This window comes from Bos grunniens, chromosome X (genome assembly GCF_055505025.1).
Source record: "Bos grunniens cultivar Pamir isolate PY7600 chromosome X, Bosgru_T2T1.0, whole genome shotgun sequence".
NCBI lineage: Eukaryota > Metazoa > Chordata > Mammalia > Artiodactyla > Bovidae > Bos > Bos grunniens.
This window is the reverse complement of record NC_141194.1, coordinates 64,294,931-64,308,203: the sequence shown is the minus strand read 5'-3', so window position 1 is coordinate 64,308,203 and position 13,273 is coordinate 64,294,931. Positions and strand designations below refer to the sequence as shown.

Here is a 13,273-nt window from a genome sequence, read left to right as displayed (position 1 = left end):
TGACACCCCTTGAGTTACAGCAGCTTTAAAGGCAGAGCCATTATTGCTCTGGAGGCTCCACAGCAGCCCAAACCTGGGAATAATTTCATGAATTAAAATTTTTATAATTTCCTTAGCCTGTTCACTACAGCAGGAAAATGCCTCAATCCACCCAGTAAGTGTCTACCCAGACCTGTTAGCAAGAAAATCCATTTGTTTTTGGCATATGAGTAAAATCAATTTCTCAGTCCTCTTCAGGATAGTTTCCACTTCGTTGTAAACCCGTTTTTGCTAACTTTTCAGTCTTTGGGTTATTTTTCTGACAATCCTCATATCTTTTGATAATGTTCTTTAAAGGTTTCATTAGATTTTTACCCTCAAATAGGTGAGAAGCCATCTGGTAAGTGCTCTCAACACCTAAATGAAAACTCTGGGGTAAACCCTTAAGAATTTCCCATTGAGCATTTTCAGGAATTATTAATTGTCCATCTTCAGACTATAACCATCCTCTATCAGTAATTTTGGCTCCTCTTTTCTCATATCTTTCTAATTCTTCTTCATTATATTCTGTTTTTTCCTATTTAGCAGGACCTTTCCAGACTAGGGGCAATTGTAGGAGAGGGAGTTCGTAAAGCACTGCTTTTCCAGCTTGGGAATCAGCCAACTGATTTCCCTAGGCTATGGCTACATTACTCCTGTCCCTGCTGTGCCCTTTGAAATGTATAACAGCTAATTATTCAGGACAATATAAAGCAGTTAGAAGTCTCTCAATCTCGTTGAAATGTTTAATAGGTTCTCCTGTTGCTGTTTTAAATTGTCTCTCTTTCCATATTGCAGCATGGGCATGTAAAGTCAAATAAGCATACTTAAAATCAGTGTAGATATTTATACACTGCCCTTTGCTTAACTCTAAGGCTTGGGTCAAAGCAACAAGCTCAGCCAATTGGGCACTTGTACCAGGAGGAAGAGACTTTGCCTCTAAAACCTGTTCAGATGTAACCATAGTGTAACCTGCTTTCTGCTTCCCATCCTGAACAAAAGAACTGCCATCTGTAAATATATCCATGCTAGAATTGTCTAATGGGGTATCCATTAAATCTTCCCAAGCTGCATAGTTTAAAGTTAGGAATTGGGAACAATCATGATCGGGTGTTTCATCTTCCTTTTCAGGAAGGAAAGTGGCAGGATTTAAGTTTCCACAAACTGTAAGCTTAGTTATTGGCCCTTCGAACAACAATGACTGATATTTAAGAAGCCAACTGTCTCTCATCCAAATATTAACTTTAGAGTTTAAGATTCCACTCATATCATGAGAAGTCAGTACAGTAAGATTTCGCCCATTAATAAGCTTGAGAGCTTCAGGTGCTAATAAAGCAATTTCAGCAATTACTCTTAGACAATGTGGCCACCCACGTGCCACAATGTTCAATTCTCTGCTTAGGTATCCTATAGGTTGTTGGTGAAGCCCTCGGGGTTGGCCATATTATAGAGCAAAAAAAAAAAAAGATGTTTGTCTTTTCCTTCTCCTTGAGAATTCCAGACCCCTCTCTCCTCCTCAGGGACTCTGGACTTCTTATCAACCTACCTAGAAATTGACTCTCAAAATTGTCAAGCTGAGTGAAGTAAGTTAGAGAAAGACAAATATCATATGATATTCCTTATATGCTGAATCTAAAAAAGGAAAGATGCAACTGAACCTATTTACAAAACAGAAACAGACTCTCACAGAATGAACTAATGGTTACCAAGGGGAAGAGTGTGGAGGAGGATAGTTAGGGAATTGTGCATTGACGTATACACGCTACTATATTTAAAATGGATAACCAATAAGGTCCTACTGTATAGCACAGGGATCTCTGCTCAATATTATGTAATAATCTAAATGGGAAAAGAATTTGAAAAAAGAATAGAAACATATATATGTATAACTGAATCTCTTTCCTGTATACCTGAAAATAACACAACATTGTTAACCAACTATACTCAAGCATAAAGTTACAAGTTTTTAAAAATTATAACATAATTTGTTAATGGATACACAATATAAAGAGAGGTAAATTGTGCTATCAAAAATATCAAAAAGGGGATAAAAGGATGGAGCTTTTGTAAGCAAACAATGATAACTGGCTATTAGCATATACTAAACTGTTATGACGGAGAAGGCAATGGCACCCCACTCCAGTACTCTTGCCTGGAGAATCCCATGGATGGAGGAGCCTGGTAGGCTGCAGTCCCTGGGGTTGCTAAGAGTCAGACACGACTGAGCGACTTCACTTTCACTTTTCACTTTCGTGCATTGGAGAAGGAAATGGCAGCCCACTCCAGTGTTCTTGCCTGGAGAATCCCATGGACGGGAGAGCCTGGTGGGCTGCCGTCTATGGGGTCGCACAGAGTCGGACACGACTGAAGTGACTTAGCAGCAGCAGCAGCAGACTGTTATCAGAGGCTTTATGTAAACATCATAATAATCACAAAGCAGAAATCTAAAATAAGTTCACAAAATATTTAAAAAGGAGAAAACAGAGCATGCTATCACAGAAAATTACCATTTACAAAAGTAGGCAGAAACAGCAGGGAAAGAAAACAACGGCAAATACTACACAACCAGAAAGCAATCCATAAGATGGTATAAGTAAGTCCCTAAATATAAATAATTACTCTAAATGGGCTGAGTTCACCAACCAAAAGGAACAAAATTGTCTGGATGAATAAAAAAGCAAAACTCAACTATATGGTGCCTATAAGAGACTTGCTTCAGCTTTAAGGACACACATAGGGACACGCATTCCCTTGGTTACTATCATCAAAGGCTTCCCGGGTGAATATTGTTAAAGCTTCTATACAAGGAGTGATATTTTTTATTCCAACTGAAGGAATAAATTTTGTGGCCAAATAATAATACTATTGGAGAACTGATTGAACCCAGCATGCCCACATTAAAGGCAGACTGATAGCAGCTGCTTTCAGGGTACCTGTAGGCAACATTGAGCCTAAAGGAAACCTACTGTACACCTTCCTAACCAACCCGGGGAGATCCAAGGCCAAAACTTTGTTCCATACACCTACTGGATCCAGTTAGGAGCTATCCAATATATTTCCCAGCCAGTGAAAAACACACTTCAGAACCTGAAACATACATACACCCAAAGGCTATCAAACATTAGACAGGATTCATCAGGGGTTTTAATAAATTTACAGATGTGGATCCAGCAGCAGCATCCTGCCACTTGCAGTATGAAGTCAGGAGGATGCTTTTGAAATCGATGATAATGGCCTGATCCATTCTTTTGGACTGCCACACTTGTATCTACTGGATGCTACACCATGTTGCATTGATCCCTTTGCTTACTGATGAGAATTGGGAGTGTTCTCAGTTTTTCCCATCACCAATGCCACTGTGCATGTGTTTTTATACACTACAAGTACCAGGCAGTGGACTTCCTGGAACAGAGAAAAAAAAAATGGCTTTGTTATTTTTTCAACATTTAAGACCTTTGGCTCAAAGCAAGGACTCTGGAGTCATATTGCTTGGTTTCAATTCTGCCAGTGATCTGCACGGGCCAAATGCCCTTGGACCAGTGGCTGAACCTCTCAGAACCTGTTTCCTCACCTGTAAGAGGCTGGTAATCATTGGTACTGTAGTCCTAGGAGTGTCACAAGGAAGCATTACTATTTATGTACAGCACTTAGAAGAGTGCCAGGCCCAGGGTCCCTGCTGTACAAGTTGCTTTTCATGGATTCTGCCAAATTACCTCCCAAATGGATCTCTTGCACCACTGTCACAGGGCTTTTAACCTAACCTCTCCCATTCCCAGAATGGTTAAGCTTTTGGAAGCTTGTCGTCCTAGAGTATAAAACCCAATTTGTAGTTTTAGTTCACATCTCCAAGATCAGCAGTGGTGAGCATCTTTGTGGGTGTAACTGGACACTGAGACTCTCTCTTCTTTCAATTGACTCAGAGTGGGGAAAGAACTGAGGAAGTGAGGTCAACCCCAGTCTGTCCCCCAAATCCGCCTGCCAAGAGCGTCTGATGGAGGAGTTGAGGCAGAGATCTTACAGAACAAAAATATTACCCCTTTGCCCTCTGGCCACACAGAGAGAAGTATGCCGGACCACTGATCACTGACTGCGGGATTCCTCTGCCCATTCTCCCATTGGGTCATAAGGCCTGTGGTGGAAGGGAGGCTGGCAAATGTTTTCAGCACATTCTAGGTGCCCAGCGCCTCCATCCTGATGTTTCATCCTCACCTTCCAGGAGACCAGGGCCCTCAGGACCCTCCTGCTTCCCGCTCCACCCACTTTGTACAGAGTCAGGGCTCAGAGCTGTGACTCTAATCGGAAAGGGAATGCAAGACAGCAGGAGGTGGGACAAGAGGCTTGAAAGAGTTACTCGCACCATCACCTTCACTCGCCAACTAGCGGACTGGCTTGTTGGACCTTGGCTTGGCAGCAAACCAGAAAAAGCCCTCGAACCCATTGGTTACGCCTCGAGGGGCGGGGCCAACAAGTCGTACCCTGGTTGGAGGGAACCGGACCAATGACGAGGCTGCAGCACGGGTGTCCCAGGCACGCTGACAGCCTGGCACCACTTGCAGCAGTCTTGTGTGTGGGATACCTATGCTGCTTGACCGCTTGCTCAAGATGCTGCCACCCTCACCTGCCCTGACTGCCACCACCACCACCACCGTAACCTGGTTGATGAATCGTTGCCAGCCCAGGTCCAGGGGCCACCCAGATCATGACATGAGCTCCCCAGATGATGAGGTGTCTTTTTAGGGAGTGGGTTTCTGCCCAGAGAGCAGGGAGCCGACCCCCGCCCCTCAGGCCAGCTCTACACCCTGGGGGAACCTGGACCAGGCCCCGAATTGAGGGCACCACAAAGTGATGAGTGTGAGGATGGGGATGGGTACCCAAACCCTGAGGGCTTCAAGTCAGAGCGGGAGGTGCTGGAAGCTAGAGAGCCGGTGCTGTGGGGCCATGAAGGCCAACCTGGCTCCCTGGCCACCGTCAAGGGTGATGGCCCTGCAACTGGCTGACGAGTCTGGTGGCAGCCATCCTGCAGTACCTGAGTGACCTGGACATAGTTGGCATCCGCACATACCTGTCCCCAGAAAGCTATGCGATCACTGAAGTGCCCATCTTGTGGGCCGACCTAAAGGGAGGTCCCAGCAATTTATGCATGGCTGCTGAGAGCTGTGGGGAAGGGGTGCTGGTTGCAGCCTAGGGGACCCTAGGAGAGGCACTAAGAGTAGGTTGATCGTGGCTGATCACCAGCGTTCCCCACTCCACGTGGAAGGCCTGTATGGGCTGCTGTCTGACCTCGAGTCTTTTGATGAGTTCAGTGAGGTAGACTTGATGAGGGTGAACATTTATCCCAAAAAAGGAGGCCAGGTCAAGCTCAACAGCCCCGAGGATTCCAAGGACACACCCAGACATTCGAATGTCCAAGGTGGAGAGAACCCCTTAACATGCCAGGCACTTTCCTGTCCTCGGCTCTGCAAGGATTCACTTCAGTGTGGAAAGGCAGGACAGGCAGGGCAATGGAGATTTGGACATCTCTCCCCCTAAGAAAATGCAGAGCGTGTTCTGGAGGAAGGGGGGCATCCAGCCCACCTGCCCGGGAGTACCAGTAGCATCAGCTACTGCAGCTGCTGCTACAGGTAGCCGCTGTGGGCCACTCCTAGGAGGAAGGGGGCCAGGAGAAGAAATCTCTCGAGGGAGTCTCCAAACCTGCCCTGGGGAGAACCTTCCCTTCCTGGAGGCAGCGAATCTTGGCTACTCCACTGGAACCGCCACCTTGCCCCCAATCTCCGGGATTCTGCTGCTTGGGAGCTCCAAGAGGTATACCTTGGTCCCTTGCGGAGCCAAAGAGTCCAAGCACACCAGCACTGGGAAGAAATCTGAGGCCAGCAGGCGCGAGAGGTGGTGATGGCAATGGCTGTGATGGGAGAAGACAAAAACCCAAATAGAGAGCCAGTCCCAAAGGGCCAAATGAGTAGGCCAGGCCCCTCCTCACTGCATACTCTTCCCCCTCCCACCTTCCCCAGGACACACTTCTTTACCTGTACTCCCTCTGTCCATCCTTCAAGGGTCGTCGTTGGGAGCCCCTCAGTCAGTGTGTCATTAGGATGCCAGATTGGGGTACTTTTACAAGGGACAATCATTAAGATAGCACTTTGGGTGTGCTGAGCTTGGTCCTCCACCCTTGACCTGTTCCCAGCCTACTCCGTGAGGCTGGGGCTGGAGTGGGAGGGAGGGCTGGTAGCCAAATTAGGTCAAGGGGACCCCTTAAAAGCTTCACAGAGTTTCGATATTTAGTCACATCACTCCTGAATCCTGTTTCCTCGCTGTTCCGCAAACCTTTGCAGGGGGCCCAGGATTTCTCAGTGCCACACTGTTGTCCTCAGCTCAGCTCTGCCTGCTGGCCTGGGGCTGACTGATGGAGAAAGTGCTAAAGAGATTAACATTGCAATTTTCTTCCCAAATCCCTGCCTCAGCCTGGTCCCAAATCACAGGTTCTCACACACACAGAGACATAGACATACAAATGCACTGGTATACACACACACACACACACACGCACGCACACACACACACACATACACACACACCCTCTTAGTCCAGATTGGTGATAAAACTTTAACTGCCCATTCGCGGACATGGCCATCTCATCCGTGGGTGCACTGTGGAGAACCCAGCAGTGCTGACCTCAACATCATAGGCCCCCAGGATCCAGGAAACTCAGAGCCCTTGGCCGTGAACCAGAAAGAAGTCATGCCCAGAGGGCCTGTGAGTGTCCTGGGTTTTGATATGGGGGAAGGGGACCAGGGGTGAGGGCAGAAACCTCTCTCTCTCTCTATCCCTGTATGTTAAGGGCTCAGCCTTGTTCTCAGGCCGCTTCTTCCATGGGAAATAGGGTGTCAACAGCCCTGGCCCCATCATCCTCTGTGTGGGATTTGTTCGGCAGGGTTGATCGGTGGCAGTGCCCCAACAGCTACTCCGGCTGTAGACCTGCAGCATAAAAGCCTTTTTCTGTGAAGTGCTGTTCACCCACCTTGCTCTCCCAGGTGCTGGCTGTGGCTGCCGCTCTGAGAAGCTCAAACCCAGAACCTCAGTCATTGGGGACCATCATGGTGAAAATGCTGCCCCTGGGGAACAGGGGAGGCAGGCCCAGAGAGAAGGTTTGGGCTGCCAAGCTGTGCAAGGGAGGATTGTTGCCAGCAGATCAAGGTGCTGCCTCACCTCATGTTAGACCCTGCTTGGCCCTTTCTACCTCACTGGGAGCCTGGGAAGCTGGATTGTGTGTCCTTTCCCTTTCAGGTGAACAGAAACAAACTGACCATCCCCCAAGACCGAAAAGGCAGCAGCAGCCACCGGTACCCAGGCTGTCCTCGGGCAATACTTCCTCTTGCTCCTGAAATGCATGCTGAAACCCCATGGTGGAATCTGGATCCAAGATCAACTGACGTGTGGGGCCCCCCCTCCCTTGTCCCCATCCCACATCCCCATGTGGGAGCCCACCTCCTTTCCACTGAGGAAGTCTTTCCCTTGCTAGTCTAGACAACTGGCTTTGGGATGGAGAGCCCGGGGGAGAGGAGAAGGTGGAGGAGAGGGGAGGCGGGTGTATACTAACCATTGCTCTTCCTCCTGTGTCTGCTGGCCTAGTGTCTGGTGCTACAGAGAGAAATAGACGACCTTAAGGAGCAACTTGGTATGAGGAACCAGGGACAGAGAGCAGCGGGTTCTTAGTGCAGAAGCAAGGTGGGCACTTTGGGTGGGGTGGGCTGCAGGTGCAGGGGGCCTCACACAAATCAGCATTCCTGTGGGGAGAACCAAGCAAGCCTGCCCCTGGAGCCTGCTGTTCAGCTGGGTGTGCAGATAAGTAGCAAAGTACTGTGTGCACTGTGTGCACACTGCCAGCCAGACAAGCCCTAGAGAACTCCTTTTGATAGTACTTGTAGAGATGCCTTGCTGAACCTTCTCTAACTGCTGCTTTGTGTGGCCTCTGAGGTTCTTGTTGGATTGGTTATTTGCTAGACAATTTTTTAGTTTGAGAGCTGCAGACACATTTTGGTTCCTTTTATGAAACGGCTCCACATTTAACTCAGGAGATGGAGAGCTCTTTGCATCGGGGTTTGGGAGGGGGGTGGGTTTCAGGTTGCAGGGCTAGGTGGTTTCCACAGAGACAGGGGGACAGACTTCTATATCCCTCTGTCTGGTGCGCTTGCTTATGCCTCTCCCTGTTGCAGCCTCCATGCAGCTCCTGGCTGACAAGTTCCAAATGCTTTGAAGTGAGTGTTATACACTTCATACCCCTTCCCACAGTCCTGGCTGTTGAGCAGGGCTGTGGGCTGGCCCTGGCTTGAGGCTATTCCCTGACAGCTGTTTCACAGTTTGAGCCCAGCATCTTCCTGCAAGAGGAGCAGATATTACCTCCGGGGCTGGCGGGCTGTGGCTAAATGTTGCCTCCTGTTCTGTCTCCACCACAGCATCCTCTGCCCCTTGTTTTGCCCCCTCTCTGCCCCAGTCTAACAGCAGTTTTTGATTAAAGGACTTCTCGTGTTCTGTGTTCTCTCCTTTCTCTGGGGGATAAGGGTTGGGAGAGTGGAGTGAGGTCTGGTGGGAAGCTGCTCCATATCAGAGCGTTTTCCAGAACAGTACCTCTGGAATCTGTGGTGGGGACTCTGGGTCAGCCTCTGCTACCATCCAGGCCGTCAGGCCAGTGGAGCGCCCCTGGTCTGTGTTCTGTGTGGGCTCTGTCTAGCCACATTGGCATGTTCTCCCTTTCCCCTGAAGGCCCTCTTCTAGTTCTCTAAACACCCTTCTCTGGGGTTTGGCGGTTCCCATCCATCACTGCCAGTCTGCCTCTGTGTCAGAAGGAACTCAAGACCTCCTTACAGAGCTTCAATCATTCACCCTCCCCTCACTGAACTCATTGTCCATCTTACCCTGACTACTCTGCTTTCCTGTGAGCACCCTCGAACCCTCCCCTGGCTTGCCATTGGTGACCTTGCCTGCACATGTAGTTCAGCAAGTGGTAACAGGCACAGGTGTGCTCATCTTCCCCCTTCCCAGGCCCCGTCCTTTCAGTGGAGTCCCTACTGCCCCTAAGCCCAGCTGGTGCCACCTTGCTCGCTGGAAGCTGCACACTGTCCTCCTGTCCTATTTAGCCCTCACCCCTGAGACTCAGGCACCAGTAATTCTACTTCTTCTTCCTTGGATTCTTTAAAGGGCTTGAGGATGAAGCCTGGACCCAGTGAGATGGACAGCAGGAGGGAAGGTACAGGGAATACAGGCGAAATACTAGTCTCCAGGCAGGGAGTCAGGAGAGGCATCTGTTTAGTGCCAACCCAAGGCAGAGTGCACCCTGGCAGCTAGAGATGGATGGTGCAGTCTTTTGAGTTTTCACATCCTTCCTGCCCTAGCCAGCTGATCGCCCTTGCCTCCAGCCTGAGCCTCTGTATACCATTGAGTGCAAATTGGCCCATCGTGCTCTATAGCAAGTGTGGTTAGTAGGTCTCTGTTCTTGCAAGGTCCCCGTCAAATACTGTTCCACCAGACCCATGACACAGATCTTCCAACAAATGATATTTCCCAGAGTATCCTGGCTCAGTATCCCAGACTACCCCTTTAGGGCACATGACAATGAGCCTGAACTCCAACTTCACCCTCACTGGAGTTTGGGGAGCACTTCCTTTCCCTCAGCCAGCACTCCAGGACTGTGCCAGCCTGAGAATCAGAGGGACATATCTGTGTTCGAGTGATGTGACTTCTGCCTGACACCCTTCCTGAAAGACCAGGGTTTTATTACAGAAAAGGGGGTATGATGGTAAGTAGCACATTCAAAGTTGGTACCGGGGCATCTCTCTGTGTGAATAAAAGTTTTCAGGGATAATGCCCTTGAGGCAGAAAGATGTGATTCGGGGAGTAATGGAAGTAGAGACTGCTCCAGATTCTGTAAGGCACTGAGTGAGCCTAAGCAAAGGTTGGATCCCCATTATTCAAGGGGTGTTGTCACATTCCCAAAATGTAGGAGGGTGATGATGCAGGAGGCACAAAACCTCAGGACTCTCAAAGTGCTGGAGTCACTGGAGGAGGCTCTGGATCCTACCTTGCCATTCCATGATATCTGCCAACTGCTGAGGGTGTGGATGAATGAAAATGGGAAGGGTGGCTCTGGAGAGTACCAGGGATACTGCTGCTCATCTTAGAAACAGGAGACCGCCCAACATGAGTTACCTGAGGCTGGGGCATGGTGGGTGCCATGAGGAAGTGAAGTTAGGAGTGACTGCACTTGGATAATGGGGTGCACTTCCCCCATATTCTCACATTGACTCCCTTCCGGGGTTCTTGGCATGAGGTCAGGTGGACAGACCACGTGTGGGTTGGGACAGTCACAGACTCAGGGTCAGAGTAGAACATTTGGAACTTCCTCCTGCCACTCAGACTCCTCCCTGGACAAGGTGGTCTTGATCATTTAATAATACAACTCTGACCCTGACCGTGATCCAGTGGTTAATTCCTGGCAATGTAGAACATCTCGCAGTTGTCTGAGTGAGTAAATTTGGCAGAGGCCTTCCAGCTGAGGTTTCTGCCCACCGAGACATGTAGGTAAGCTGTGCCCGGGGAGAAGTCAAGCACCACCCTTAGGCAGAGAGGGACACAAGGCTGTGGTCACCAGCGTGAGGAAGTGGAGAAGCTCATGGAAGGGGAGGTGGGAGGGTGTGAACACAACCCTTTGTTCACTTTTTACCAGGCTCTCTTCCCTCCTCTGAGCACACAGTTCAGACCAGCTACCTCACTATAAACATATACATCACAGGCCTTGCCTCAGCCCTAAGCCTTCCACTTCCAGTGGGAAATCTGTGGCAGGGCCCAAGGCATAGGTTAAAGAAATACATCCGGGTCCCAGGGGTAGAAGGAAGGCCGAAGCCTGGCCTCATTCATCGCACCTCTGTTGCCTTTCTGCCTCATGCCTTTCCCTTCTCCAGCCTGGGAGACAGTGGCAGCTGCCTTGGAGAGCCCTAGGCCCCATCCTGCCTGGTTCCGCTGCCTGTCAAACTCCTGGGAAGTTGTTCCCTCCCCATCACATCCCCACCTCACCAGCACCAGCCCCAGGTCTACCGCTCTCTCTGGACTCTTGAGCGAGACTGGCACAAGCAGAGAAGGTAGAGTAGATGAGCCCTGAAGAGGGCGCTGGCTGTGATGGGCACAGTAATCATGCCCAAAGATGTCCAAGTCCTAATCCCAGCAGTTGGCTTATATGTTCCTTTGCATGATAGCAGTGGGTTAGCTTGCAGATGCAATAAAGGCTGCTACTCAGCTGACTTTAAGTGAGGAGACTCTCACTTCCAATGGGCAGGTCCGGCCGGGCACTTTGGGGCTGCCGGGGTTGCCATTGGACTGTCCCTGTGTGACCCAGGGAGCAGCGTCTGAATGACTAGTGTGCTTGTTGTACCCGTGCTTGTGCAATGCTGACGTCCTGGTAAGTACCTCTCAGATGCAGATACTTTTACAAAGAAGATTCACTTTGTTTTAAAAGACTTACCATTTCTATTTCATAAAATAACCCATGCAAACATAGAGGAGAAATTCCATTGAATTAAATATGAGTTAAACAGACAATACATATACACATTATAGAGAAGGTAAGCCCTCAATCTGACAAATACGTAGGTAACAATCAACCCATGTCACTATACCCAGGTTACATAAGGTACATTGCACATTCAAGAGCCACCTATATATCCTTTTCCCTGAAGGAATCCTCATGGATAAGTCTGCCTACTGCCTAATTTCATTTTCTTTACATCCTTGAGGAGGCTGAACTATAGGGAGATAAGACAGATTGGGGTTGCCAGCATCTGGATATTGAGATAAGGGGTTAAACAACAGAAAAGCATGGAGCAATTTTGCAGGTGATGAAAACGTTGTGTTTCAAGTGAAGGTGTTTCCATGAGAGGATGTGTTTATACAGGCTCAGAGACCTTGTGAGTAAACTGTATTATTGACATACAAATACCCTTTTTCAACAACACAAGAGACGACTTTACACATGGTCTCACCAAATGGTCGATACCGAAATCAAATTGATTACATTCTTTGCAGCTGAAGATTAAGAATTTATTTATAGTCAGAAAAAACAAGACCTGGAGTTGACTGTGGCTCAGATCATCAGATTCTCATGGCAAAATTCAGGCTTAACCTAAAGAAAGTGGTGAAAACCTCTAGACCAGCCTGGTATGACTTAGATCAAATCCACTATGATAATGGGGCAGAGGTAACAAATAGATTCAAGGGATTAGAATTTGTAAACGATCTGTTTGAAGAACTATGGACCAAAGTCTGGAATACTGTAAAGAATCTGAGAAGAAATGGATATGTGTAGATGTATAACTGAATCGCTGTGCTGTACACCTGAACCTAACACAACATTGTAAATCAACTATACTCTAATTAAAAATAAAAATTAAATTAAAAGAAATATTTTTAAAAGTATATTATGAATACATATTGACACTACTTATTTTTTTTTTTCTAAACGTGATTTTCTCCCACAAACCTTATTCCTGATAAGGAATGTTTTGTCACCTTCAATTTAACCAAGTTTGTATTCCCAACATTCTATCCCCTGTAACCAAAACGGAGTATGCAGGGCGATTGACTGTACGAAGCTGTTGTTTCAACTTCTAGTGTTAATCAGTGCTGCACTGTCCACCGTATTCTTTAAGGTCTTGGGAGTGACTCTCGATCTTACAACCCAGCACCCAGCACTTAATCCGAATAAGCCCAGACATCACTGTTACTGGCAACCCAGATCTCTGACTTGATAATTCGGAGGAACGTATTTCAACACATACTGATGTCTCTAGGATGTGACTGGATCACACACAACACAGCCCTACGGGAAGAAGCAGGGCCCTTCACCAAGGTTCCAAGAAACAGTTCACGTTCAAGAATGTGGCCTTAGAATTCACTCAGGAGGAGTGCGAATGCCTGGACCCTGCTCAGAGGGCCTTGTACAAGGATGTGATGTGGGAGGCTTATAGGAACCTGGTCTCTGTGGAGATCTCTCATATACATGTGATCAAGAAATTACAACTGAAAGCAGACACTGATAGAAGTCAAGTATTCCAAAAAGTGAAATTGCCTAGATATGGAAGAAATGAAAAGAGACATTGTTACCTCAAAATCATTAAGGAAAATATATATAACTTTGCGTCTCACCAGAAAAATGAGGTAAGAAGTTATAAAGGAATGTTTATGGGCTTCCCTGGTGGTTCAGCTGTTAAAG

The 13,273-nt window shown here is 47.9% G+C and overlaps 1 pseudogene; it reads left to right on the top strand.

Moving 5' to 3' along the window:
- Window positions 1-4,325: 4,325 nt before the first annotated feature.
- LOC147340612 (uncharacterized protein CXorf49 homolog) lies at window positions 4,326-8,269 on the top strand (annotated as a pseudogene).
- Window positions 8,270-13,273: the final 5,004 nt, after the last annotated feature.